Source organism: Geotrypetes seraphini, chromosome 16 (assembly GCF_902459505.1).
Source record: "Geotrypetes seraphini chromosome 16, aGeoSer1.1, whole genome shotgun sequence".
In the NCBI taxonomy this organism is placed as follows: domain Eukaryota; kingdom Metazoa; phylum Chordata; class Amphibia; order Gymnophiona; family Dermophiidae; genus Geotrypetes; species Geotrypetes seraphini.
In genome coordinates this window covers 5,798,441-5,812,116 of record NC_047099.1, presented here as the reverse complement: position 1 = coordinate 5,812,116, position 13,676 = coordinate 5,798,441, and the positions used below count along the sequence as shown (strand labels likewise).

Genomic DNA, 13,676 nt, shown 5'->3' with positions numbered 1-13,676 from the left:
AGGGTCAGGAGCAAGCCAGATCGAGCAGGACAACGCAGTAAAAGAAGGGGGAGGGGCCGAACGGAGCAGGCCAGATTGCGGTAAGAGAAGGGAAAGGGGGGTGGGGGAAAATGCTGCTACTGCTACACAGGGACCTGGAGGGGAAGGGAAAGTGTAGTTACTTACTTGTAACGTAGGTTTTGTGTGTGGGGGGGGAGAGATTAAGGGAGCACTGCGCAATAGGAACTCTTTTCTGAAACTTAGATCTCCCAGGTAGAAGATGTAAATCCCATCATTGATCTGTACAGTCTTAGCCCACAATCTGTACAATCATTGACCTGTACAATCTTAAGAACATAAGAACATAAGCAATGCCTCTGCTGGGTCAGACCAGAGGTCCATCGTGCCCAGCAGTCCGCACACGCGGCGGCCCAACAGGTCCAGGACCTGTGCAGAATCCTCTATCTATACCCTTCTATCCCCTTTTCCAGCAGGAAATTGTCCAATCCTTTCTTAAACCCCTGTACTGTACTCTGCCCTATTACGCCCTCTGGAAGCGCATTCCAGGTGTCCACCACTCGTTGGGTAAAGAAGAACTTCCTAGCATTCGTTTTAAATCTGTCCCCTTTCAACTTTTCCAAGTGTCCTCTTGTTCTTTTATTTTTCGAAAGTTTGAAGAATCTGTCCTTCTCTACTCTCTCTATGCCCTTCATGATCTTATAAGTCTCTATCATATCCCCTCTAAGTCTCCTCTTCTCCAGGGAAAAGAGACCCAGATTCTCCAATCTCTCAGCGTATGAGAGGTTTTCCATCCCTTTTATCAAGCGTGTCGCTCTCCTCTGAACCCTCTCGAGTAACGCCATATCCTTCCTAAGGTACGGAGACCAATATTGGACGCAGTATTCCAGATGCGGGCGCACCATCGCCCGATACAATGGCAGGATAACTTCTTTTGTCCTTGTTGTAATACCCTTCTTGATTATGCCTAGCATTCTATTTGCTTTCTTAGCGGCTGTTGCGCACTGTGCCGTCGGCTTCATTGTCATGTCCACCATTACCCCCAAGTCCCTTTCTTGGTTACTCTCATTCAATAATATCCCTCCCATCGTATAGTTGTACCTCGGGTTTCTGTTTCCAACATGCAATACTTTACATTTCTCAACGTTGAACTTCATCTGCCATCTCGCCGCCCATTCCCCCAATTTGTTCAAGTCCCTTTGCAATTCTTCACATTCCTCTTTAGTCCCAGCTCCACTAAATAGTTTTGTATCGTCCGCAAATTTTATTATCTCACACTTCGTGCCTGTTTCTAGATCATTTATGAATATATTAAATAGCAGCGGCCCGAGCACTGAGCCCTGCGGAACACCACTCGTGACCCTCATCCAGTCCGAGTAGTGGCCTTTCACCCCTACCCTCTGCTTCCTACCCGCCATTAGTCCATAATATCTGATCTCTAGAGCTGTTTATCATTAGCCGTTAACTTTGTTAATTCTACTCAATCTGTAGCATCTTTTAATCATTGTAAACTGCATAGAACTTCACGGTCCTGCGGTATATAAACTGTTATTATTATCTTTATGGATATAGAGGTGTATTCCCCTTCTGAAAAGAGGGAATAGGTGTTTCTTTTTTTTAAGACCTTCCGTAGTCCTCTCAAGCCACACACACACTTGCCAGATGCATGTTTTTCAGTTTTAGATGTATATATGCTGGCACTGTAAAATCAGGATTTAAAATTAGAAGAGCGATTCTAAAATAAGCAAGCACAAGTGAAAAATCCAACAGAACTGCAGTAATATATCGAATCGAAGAACAAAAAACTGCAGGAATAAACAACCATAAAAATAATTCATTCATTCAATTTTCTATACTGTTCTCCCAGGAAAGCTCAGAACTGTTTACATGAATTTATTCAAGTAGTCAAGCATTTTTCCCTCTCTGTCCTGGTGGCAATCGGGGGATTAAGTGACTTGCCCAGGGTCACAAGGAGCAGCGTGGTTTTGAACCCACAACCTCGGGATGTGGAGGCTGTAGCTTTAACTACTGTGCCACACTCTCCCCCAAATATACTATGGTGCTTATTTTAGATTAACCATAAAAATAATCATGAACGTAATCATAAAACAGTTGTATCTACAAAGTTTGATGAACCTGGACCCGACATGGTCCGTGTTTTGAAGAAACACTCCTTCCTCAGGGGTTCAAAAGTATGTTATATACAGGGAAACCTTAAGAATAACAACTGGAAATAACAGTGTGATGAGCAGCTAAGCAAACTGCGTGAGCTCCTACATGGTGCAGGAACCAAAACAAAAGTCCACCACGTAGGAGCTCACGCAGTTTGTTTAGCTGCTCATCACACCGTTATTTCCAGTGGTTTCCCTGTATATGACACACTTTTGGACGCCTGAGGAAGGAGTGTTTATTTGAAACGCGAACTGTGTCAGGTCCAGGTTCAACCTTTGTGGATACAAACTTTTTATGATTACGTTCATGATTATTTTTATGTTTATTCTAAAATAAGCATCATATAGTGTATTTAGGTTTTCAAATAGCATTTGTCAAAGTTTCTTCAGGAAATAAAAAAGTTGAGGGAACAGAGAGTGGAACTAAATGGTCAGTTTTTGAAAAGGAAAAAGGTCAATAATGTAGCGTCCCAAGAGTCTGTATTGGGAGCTGTGTACTGAGCTGGAGAAAAGAGCTATAAGTGAGGTGATCAAATTTGTAGATGACACAAAATTATTCAGAGTCATTAAAAGAGGTTTGTGAGGATTTGTAGAAGGATTTTGTGAGACTAGGAGACTGGGCATCTAAATTGCATATAAAGATGAAGACTTATCGTCGGCTCACTGTCTGCCGCAGCCAAATGTGTCTTCAAGGGCCTGGTGATAGCATTCAGATCCTTGAATGACATGGTGCTGGGCTATGTGATGACCAAACTTCCTCCATACGTGCCGAACAGGTCCCTCTGCTCCCAGGATGAAATATGCCGCAAAACACCCCCTGGTCATGCCCTTCAACTGCAAAACACCAAATGACATTTCTACTCCCACTTCATACCGAACCACTGGAATCGACTGCCTCTGCAGATCAGATCCCTTGAAGGGACTCCTCATCTTTAGGAAAGCAATAAAAACAAACAACTTCACCTAACTCCCCTGCCCAGGACAGATGATTATAAATAAATGTACAGGGTGCCCACAAAAATACTCTTTGATTTTAAATGGTTACAAAACTAAAATTTATTGAAGTATTCTTTCATCTTTGAGGCTACAGTTTCATCCAATTCATAAAGTTTCATATGGTATCTGTTGATTACATACACTCAATGTGTATGTAATCCACAGATATATACAGTCCCACATGTTACTCAGCAAACCGATGTGAAAATCGAGCTCGGACCAGACTCTCCAAAGCATATCCGGCGTGATTGTGTTTATAGCTTCAGTGATGTGTTCCTGCAGATCATCCATAGTTGTGGGTAGTGGAGGTACGTACACTCTGTCTTTTACATACCCCCAAAAGAAAAAGTCACAAACAGTAAAGTCTGGTGATCTCTTGGGCCACTTGAGGAACACCTGGTCATTTTGTCACATTGCATTGTCTGAAGGTTGTAACTTCTGCACCAATTGGCAGCTTATAAGGGTGAAAGTGCAAGCGATTGTGTAAGATCATGCTAACCATGCTTTATGGGATTTGTATTTGCTGTCATCTTATTTATAAACATATTCCAATAAGTTTTGATTTAAAATCAAGGAGTGTTTTTGTGGGCACCCTGTATATTGGTACTAGATCCCAGTATATGTCGTGTTAGGATAAAATCCGGGTTTCCAAGCCAGCACCCTACTAGGAAGGAACAGCAGTCATCAAAGGTGAATTTAAAGAGCTGAAATTGAGAGATTTCCTGGGAAAATATCTCGTGTTTTTCTTTTACCCTCTTGACTTCACATTTGTGTGTCCAACGGAGCTTATCGCCTTCAGTGACAGGATTGAAGAATTCAACACTATAAACACTGAAGTAGTGACATGTTTGGTGGATTCACAGTTTACACACCACAAAAGTAAGAGGGACTTGGGCCAATGCAGATTCCAATTCTTTCAGATTTAACACATCAGATATCAAAACATTATGGAGTATACTTGGAAGACCAAGGGCATGCACTCAGAGGCCTTTTTGTTATTGACGATAAAGGAGTTCTAATGAACGACCTTCCCGTGGGCCGTTCAGTAGACGAAACTCTCCGTCTAGTCCAGATGTTCCAGTACACTGACAAACATGGAGAAGTTTGCCCTGTAGGTTGGAAACCTGGCAGTGAAACAATACCAGATCCAGCTGGAAAACTGAAATATTTTGTCAAATAAAACTGAAAATACACAGATCTTGTACGTCCAAGCACCGAACCCTGCGTTACTCCACTCATGATGCTTTTCCATAAGAACATAAGAATTTGCTGCTGCTGGGTCAGACCAGTGGTCCATCGTGCCCAGCAGTCCGCTTCTGCAGTGGCCCCCAGGTCAAAGACCAGTGCCCTGAGACCAGCCCTACCTGCTTATGTTCTGGTTCAACAGGAACCTGTCCAACTTTGTCTTAAATCCCTGGAGGGTGTTTTCCCCTATAACAGCCTCCAGAAGAGCATTCCAGTTTTCCACCACTCTCTGGGTGAAGAAGAACTTCCTTACATTTGTACAGAATCTATCCCCTTTTAACTTTAGAGAGTGCCCTCTCGTTCTCCCTACCTTGGAGAGGGTGAACAACCTGTCATTATCTACTAAGTCTATTCCCTTCAGTATCTTAAATGTTTCTATCATGTCTGCTCTCAGTCTCCTCTTTTCAAAGGAGAAGAGGCCCAATTTCTCTAATGTCTCACTGTACGGCAACTCCTCCAGCCCCTTTACCATTTTAGTTGCTCTTCTCTGGACCCTTTCAAGTAGTACCGTGTCCTTCTTCATGTATGGCGACCAGTGTTGGACACAGTACTCCAGGTGAGGGCGCACCATGGCCCAGTACAGCAGCATGATAACCCTTTCCGATCTGTTCGTGATCCCCTTCTTAATCATTCCCAGCATTCTGTTTGCCCTTTTCGCCGCCGCCGCCACACATTGCACGAACAGCTTCATCGTCTTGTCGACCAATTCTTCCAAGTCTCTTTCCTGGGGGGGTCTCTCCAAGTACTGCCCAGGACATCCTGTATTCATGCATAAGATTTTTGTTACCGACATGCATCACTTTACACTTATCCACGTTGAACCTCATCTGCCATGTTGCGGCCCATTTCTCGAGCGCCCTTGAAATTCAAATTGTTCAGGTAAATACTGCCTTTGAGGCTCATTACATCATGAAGGCTGAGTTGAAATTTCTCACCCAAAACCTACTCACACTCCCACTTTCTATACTGTTCCAAAGGTGCACAAATCACTGGTGGACTCTCCTGGTTGCACCTTAGTGTCTCTGAGTGGCACTATTTTGGAACCTCTTTCTAAATTTATTGATTATTTTCATAAACCAAAAGTTTTTAGAGCTAAATCATATGTATAGGACACAACACATTTTCTTGGAATCTTGAAAACTAAGGACATTCAGTCTACAGTATACCCCCGTGAATTTGCGGTTAGCAATTCGCGGACTCAGTCATTCGTGGTATTTTCTGACCGCCTCTTCCGGTCAGAAAATACTGCAAATGACTGACCAGTGGAAAAGCTGTCTATGCTCACCCAGCCTTCCCTTCCCCAACCCGCAGACTTCCCTGGCCACGTGCCTCCTGTGCCCCTTCCCACAACATGTAGAGCAGAAAAATCACCACCACCAATCTCCAGAAGACGCTGCCGACTAAGGCAACCAGGGCACCCTTGCTGGGGCTGGTTGTGGGGAAACCTTGAAGGTCAGCACTCAGCACCATGCTCAAGACCAAACTGTTATGTCTTCTGTGGTCTGATGAGATGCATGAGACTGGAGGTAGAAGGCGACTTTTTTGTTTTTTAAATTGAGGACGAAGCAAGAGAGGAGGAGGAGTGCCAATTACAGTACTCTTCCGATAGTAGCGTTTTTTCAACATTCGCGGCCACTCCACAAACGTAACCCCCGCGAATTTCAGGGGAGTAATGTACTAATCTGTTGGTGACCATGGACTTGGAGGCACTATATAGTAACATCCCTCAACAAGGGGCCTTGGATATCATTGACAGCGCTTTACAAGAGGCATGTGTCGATCATCATGTTCCAAAACAGTTTTTGTTGGAATTGTCTTCTCTGGCGCTACAAAAAAATTACTTTGAATTTGAGGGGACATTTTTTATACAGAAATATGTGGTGGCCATGGGTATACTAGCATAATGAATACACTTATGGCCACACTTGCCCACACTTTAAATACAAAAGTTACTACCTGAAATTTACAGGCACCTTTAGCAGGAAAAATACAAGAAATTTGTTACAAGAACAGAGGTGCCAGCTGCCAATTCCAGCCCAGTCTGCACTAGTCCTTAACCAGGGCAGAGACTGACAGGAAATAAAATAAAAAGGACAAAGTAAAAAAAAAAAAAAGGTAAAAGTTGTTAGTACAGATGTGGGGGTATCTTAATTGAGGGACTGTTTAATTTTGTACCACATTGGATTCTCTAGCTCAGTGATTCCCAACCCTGTCCTGGAGGAACACCAGGCCATTCGGGTTTTCAGGCTAGCCCTAATGAATATGCATGAGAGAGATTTGCATATGATGGAAGTGATAGGCATGCAAATTTGCTTCATGCATATTCATTAGGGCTAGCCTGAAAACCCAATTGGCCTGGTGTTCCTCCAGGACAGGGTTGGGAACCACTGCTCTAGCTTTCTCTTCAGAGCAGCACAAATATTAAATCAAATTTTCTTACATGCAACACACTCTGACAAGCATATAACAGCAAATCATAAAATGCAAACCGGCACAGGTAAAACTACAAAGCCTTTTGATAAGTAAAATCTCACCAAATATAAAACCCACAATACACAGGTATTACTGGAACTTTTCACAAATGTGTCATCCAGTCTAAACCACAATTTAAGGGTTTCACTAGGTCTTTTGATTCCTGTCTCACACAGTCTATACTCAATAATCAATCAAAACTGCACAAGGACTTTTGAGTGTAAAATACCATCTCTCACCTTGTCTATGCAGCATAACATTCTGTTATTGCACAGTGCATACAAGAAAAAATTAAATTCTACTTATCCAGCTGAAAATCTTCATGAGGAACCGAGACAAGCCCCCCAAATGTAAGGTTTTGGAGGGGTAATGTTGAAACAAATAAGCCCCAATGATGTGGCGGCCTTACAATCCGCCAGGCCCTGGGTTCGATACCCTCGTTGAAGATTCAGTAGGAAGTAAAATCAAATGACAAGCATTTGGAGCACTGGTCTTTTTTTTTTTTTCTTTTCTAAATTCTTTATTCATTTTTTCATCTTACAACAAGTACACAATATTACATCATTTAAAAGTTTTACACATCACTTGAATTTCTTTCTATTGTCATCGTAAATACATAACTTTATTCTCTCTCCACCCACCCTTCCCTCAAATATTTCAATCAAAAATATATAAATATCGTGTTATTATCTATTGATTAACCTTTAAATAGAACTTTATACCATCCCCCCTCCCCCCTATGTATAAATATACTGTCAGTGGAAAATGTCTAATCATTACAATAATTTGCCAATGGCCCTCAAGGAGCACTGGTCTTGACCTAGGGGCCGCCGCATGAGCGGACTGCTGGGCAGGATGGACCACTGGTCTGACCCCGCAGCAGCAACTCTTATGTTCTTGCACTGTAACTATAGCAAATTTAACCTGTAAACTGTATATTGGTTGTTAGATCCATGGAGGGGCATATTAAAAAAAAAAAAAAGTCTTAAGTCCCTTTTTGGCCTAAGGTGCTAGGCGCCCAAAGTTGGCAACAGGGAAATTTCCATTCTTGAAAAAAGTGGTCTTTTTCGAGAATGTGGTTGTTTTTTTCCCCCCCAATAATGGCCTACCTGTACATTTAGGCATTTAATCGCCCAGACCGCCACTACGTCTATCTTTAAAACATTCCCAACCAAAAATTCACCAAACACCGAAACTAAGACCTTTTAGGCATAAGCGGGTCCAGTCCTTTGCCTAACAGCACAATTCTCTAACCAGCACCTGTCTCCCTCCCCTTCCCCCCCCACCAAGACTACAGCAGGAGAGATGCTCAATCCCTCCTGCCGGACATACCCAAAGCCGGCCACAATGATCGCCTGCAAAAGAGATGCCCAATCTTTCCTGGACCCCTGAGCCCCCGAATGAGCGTCGGCAGGAGAGAGGCCATCCCCCCGAAAGTTTGCCGAGACCCCCATTTTGAGTATATATGGTATATAATATGTATATTTTACCTGTAACCCATTCTGAGCTCTTTGGGGATAACAGGATGGAAAATGAATTAAATAAATAAGGTGGACAAGTAAAAAGTGATGCACAAGGAGAAAAATAATCCCAAGTACAGCTTAATTAACGACTCACCTATGAAAACACAGTGCTGGGTTATGTATTAGAAGTCACCACCCAAGAAATTTTCAGTCCATGTGCTCTAACTGCCAAAAATATTCAAGTAGAATGTTATGGATTATTCTAACAGGAACAGAGAACAAAATTGAAAATATTATGCCTCGGTATAGGTGTAGTATACAGAATCTGTCTCATCATGTATAAATCTGTGAATGTAATACCAATACCCACTTAATATCAGCAGACAGATGAGCTAAAAGTACAAGAAATGGTGGCAGAATCAAGTTTAACTTAGGCCCCTTTGACTACACCACAGGAGCGAGTGCCACTCGACAAATGCTCTGATGCCCATTCAATCCCTGTGGGTGTCAGAGCATTTGCCCTAACTTGTCAGCCTTCACTATCGGACTTAGTAAAAGAAGGGGATAGATTTGTAAATGTTTGTACGAGTATTTAAACAAACCAAATTATTTGATAGATTTGTTGACCAAATATGAGTCACAAAAGATAAAAAATGTTCCCTCTTTGTCAGTTGCTAAGCGGCTGGTACTCCGACAACAGCATTTTTGCTGTTTTGGGCCAATGCGGTGGAATGAGATTCCATTTGAATTGTTTTGAAAGTTGGCCATTGCTTGGGTTTTAAATCAGTCTTTTAACGGTCATGGTAATAGTTTGGTTGATTAAAAGGGAGGGGGGAGGTGATTCTGAAATATTTGTATTTTCAATTCTGAAATGTCATACTGCACTCAAAGTGTGCTATAGTTATGAAAAGGTTGTAATTGTACTTTACTTTGATATTTTTATAGGATAGGCAGAGAAATGAATGTTTATTAAATACATGACAATGAAGCCGACGGCACAGTGCGCAACAGCCGCTAAGAAAGCAAATAGAATGCTAGGCATAATCAAGAAGGGTATTACAACAAGGACAAAAGAAGTTATCCTGCCATTGTATCGGGCGATGGTGCGCCCGCATCTGGAATACTGCGTCCAATATTGGTCTCCGTACCTTAGGAAGGATATGGCGTTACTCGAGAGGGTTCAGAGGAGAGCGACACGCTTGATAAAAGGGATGGAAAACCTCTCATACGCTGAGAGATTGGAGAAACTGGGTCTCTTTTCCCTGGAGAAGAGGAGACTTAGAGGGGATATGATAGAGACTTATAAGATCATGAGGGGCATAGAGAGAGTAGAGAAGGACAGATTCTTCAAACTTTCGAAAAATAAAAGAACAAGAGGACACTTGGAAAAGTTGAAAGGGGACAGATTTAAAACGAATGCTAGGAAGTTCTTCTTTACCCAACGAGTGGTGGACACCTGGAATGCGCTTCCAGAGGGCGTAATAGGGCAGAGTACAGTACAGGGGTTTAAGAAAGGATTGGACATTTTCCTGCTGGAAAAGGGGATAGAGGGGTATAAATAGAGGATTACTGCACAGGTCCTGGACCTGTTGGGCCGCCGCGTGAGCGGACTGCTGGGCATGATGGACCTCAGGTCTGACCCAGCAGAGGCATTGCTTATATTCTTATGTACAAGATTGGTAGTATAAGATGGAGGATGCTTGCACCAGAACTCTCTCTTCTTCACACTTTTTAATAGAAACAGAATATGTGCACTTTCTAGAATGACAGAGTGCTTTGCACAGCAGTCAGACAGAGCAGTGGTGTCGGAGGCAAGAGAGGAAGGCTGGAGTTGGGTTACCTTGTCTTCTGGTGCTGCTCGTGAGGGCAAGGGGTCCATCGGCATATGGGGTGGGTGGGGGTAGGGAGGGAGCCGAGAGTTAGGAGCGCTCCTGCCAATCGCCATGGGAACAGTATTCAAGTCCTTCCTGTCTCCTCGCTGTCATGGCAACAGGGACCAGCTGCAGCAGATGCTGGTGAGCACAGGCGCTGACTTCTTGGAGTGAGTGTAGTATAGGGTGGGTGTGAGGGAAGGATATATCTGTAAGGGAGATGGTGTGTGCATATATAAGCAAGGTATATAAGGATGGATATGTCACTATGTAAATGTATATGTGTTAAGGATGTATGCAAAGAGGGGGGAGTTTAATAATTCCGTATAGGATATGTTTGGAAAAGAAAGCTCTACAGTCTTAATTGTAGAAAAGGAATGATAAGCATCTACTTGCAAAAATAGCTATACCATTATTTCAGCATAACTGTTTAAAAAAGGAATGCATATGTGTGAAAAGGTGTATTTTCTCCCCCTCATGCCCCTAGTTCTTTCACTGGCCTATGTGATATCGGGCATCATGCTCTAACACCATCTAAGTTCCAATACCTCTCTAGCAAGCACTGTCATGCACTCTGCCACAGTGCCAAGGACAAGCTGAGCCCTGTCAGCTAATGCAGAACTGCCGTCACTGGTTCCCAGAAAATAATGGCAACTTTTGACAGCAATCGGGGTACTAAATGCAGCACAAATTACATGTCCTGGGCATATTAAGAACATAAGAACAGCCATACTGGGTCAGACCAATGGTCTACCTAGCCCAGTTTCCTGTTTCCAACAGTGGCCAATCCAGAGCACAATATCTGGCAGAAATTAATATATACAAGTAGTAGCAACATTCCATGCTACTGATCCAGGGCGAGCCGTGGCTTCCACTATGTCTCAATAGCACACCATGGACTTTTCCTCCAGGAACTTGTCCAAACCTTTCTTAAGCTCCAAAGCTTTTCTAACCGCTGTAACCACAACCTCTGTCAATGAGTTCCAGCGCTTAAGTATTCTGTGAGTAAAAAGTATTTCCTCCTATTTGTTTTAAAAGTATTTCCATGTAATTTCCTTGAGTGTCCCCTGGTTTATATACTTTTTGAAAGGGTAAAAAAATCGATTCACTTTTACCTGTTCTACATCACTCAGGATTTTGTAGACCTCAATCATATCTCCCCCCTCAGCCATCTCTTCCAAGCTAAAGATCCCCAACCGCTAGTCTTTCATCATTCAGAGTTCCATCCCCTTTATCATTTTAGTCACTCTTTGAAACTTTTCTAATTCTGCTGTATCTTTTTTGAGATTTGGCGACCAGAACTGTGTGGAGTACTAAAGGTGTGGACGCACCATGAAGCGATACAGAGGCATTATAATATTTTTGGTCTTATTTACTATCCCTACCCATCTGGTCCTGGTAATTTATCACTCTTTAACTTGTTGATTTGGGTTAGTATGTCTTCCAGATTCACCGAGATTTCTTTCAGTTCTTGAAAACCATTTCTGGTTCAGGTGGATCTCTTACATCATCTTCCATAAAAAAAAACTGAAGCAAAGAATTCATGCAGTCTGTCCACTATGGCCTTATTCTTTCTGAGTGCTCCTTTCGCTCCTGGATGATCCAGCAGTTCCATGGAATCCTTAAGATTTTTCTGCTTCTGATGTACCTGAAAAAGTTGTTACTTTGAATTTTTAGCTCTTTGGCAAGTTTCTTTTTATATTCTCTTTAACCTTGTTTATCAATGCTTTGCATCTAACTTACTAACGCTTATGTTGCTTATTTTATTTATTTGAGTCCTTTTTCCATTCTTTAAAGGATGTTTGTTTGACTCTAATGGACTCTTTCACTTCATTTTTTAATCAATTGCAGCAATAAAAGTGTTTGTTTCTGTTTCTCTGATGTTGCATGGGATGCAAAGTCTGGCTTTTTGTGGTTTCCAGTTCACTTTTTTCTGCATATTTCTAATTTATAATCTATGGTTTCATCAGGTAAGGTTCTGTCTGCATTCTGCCTATGTGACCAAGGTGAGGGATTCTGCAAACGTGTTACCGCTGAAGGGTTCTGTAGTAGACTGGCTTGTTCTAGCCTCCCAGTGAGAAGTGTATTGGTATTTAAAGGACAGGCCTAATATTTTTCAGTTAACCATTTTCTAGATACAGTGGTTGCTGTGCGAGTCTAGTGCCTTTGTGGGTTTTGTACATAAAGGCTGAGTGAGGGGTTGTTTTTTGTTGTTGTTGAATCCATGTTGAGTCACCAAAAACCTGGTAGTGGAAGGAGTTTGTTTTGATACTACAGAGGTGACATCAGAAGCTGAATGTTCTTTTTTGTAAAATTATTACGGGGCTGCTTCAGATCGGAAAATGCTATGCATCAATCTTCAAAAGGTTTACGAGTCTAACCTTTGGAGTTAAGCTTATAAATCTTGACCCCTATTTTCACTATGTGCCTAAAATTAGATGCCTAAAAATGGGTAGCTATGGGAGTGGTGGTAGGACTGACAAAAAAAAGGCTGAGTGAAGCTTTTCAGCAATGGACACCTATCTTAGGAGCACTTTTACTAAAGGGTACTAAGCCCTTACAGGGGAATTCTCTAAATGGTGCTGAATGTAAGATTCCACGTCTGCAGTGAATTTTCAGCACAGAAAAGCATTCTAATGGAGGCAAGACACAAAAATGGTGCAGAAAAGTCAGATATGCACAAAACCATACTTACACGCCCATTTATAGAACAGTGCCTGAGTTTCTGTATGGATCTGCAAAGGGGGTGTAATGATGGGTGGGTCAGGGGCTTACTCTTAAAATACAGTACTCCCCCGCAAAGTCGCGGTTCAGAGTTCGCGGCCCTAGTCGTTCGCGGTTTTTCCCGAATAATGTCTTTTTTCACATACAAATCGGGCGCTGTTCTTCACAAGTTCTAATAATTTTTGGCAGGTCTGCAATGACATCCATGGGTGGTCCCTGGCTCCACCTTCAGCAAACTCTTCCGGACGCAGTTTTTTTTTGAGTGGCCCTGGGACTCTCAGCGGGGGCTAGTGACCAAAGAGATATCAATCTTGGGCATTGGGGACTCTGCCCTTCTGGAGACTCTCTTCGGGTCCTGCTTTTCAGGGTCGGTGCGGTGGGCCTGTAGCCTTACTGTGCACTCTGTTGAGGGTTGTGACTGTTTCCCTGGCTATACAGTAAGCCCCCTGAAATTTGTTTAGGGGAGCATGTTTAGGCATTTTTGTAGCACATCCAATATTCGCGGTTTTTCACAATTTGCGGTCACTCCAAGAACATAACCCCCATGAATTTCGGGGGCTTACTGTACGTGCAGTATTGTGGAATAGTGTGGATCCAAGCCCAACTTGCCTGCCAGGATTCAGTGAGGGTGAGAGGCACTCAGTGCAATGACGCCCCTCCCCACCCTCTTCTCTGTTCTCCCACCCCGTGTGCATGCCACTTCCCTTCCCCCTCTTTAACTTTCCTAGCATGAGCAG

The 13,676-nt window shown here is 42.8% G+C and overlaps 1 pseudogene; it reads left to right on the top strand.

Annotated features, from left to right (window-relative positions):
- The first annotated feature begins 2,088 nt into the window (after window positions 1-2,088).
- Window positions 2,089-4,344, top strand: LOC117350385 (annotated as a pseudogene).
- The last annotated feature ends 9,332 nt before the right edge of the window (window positions 4,345-13,676 follow it).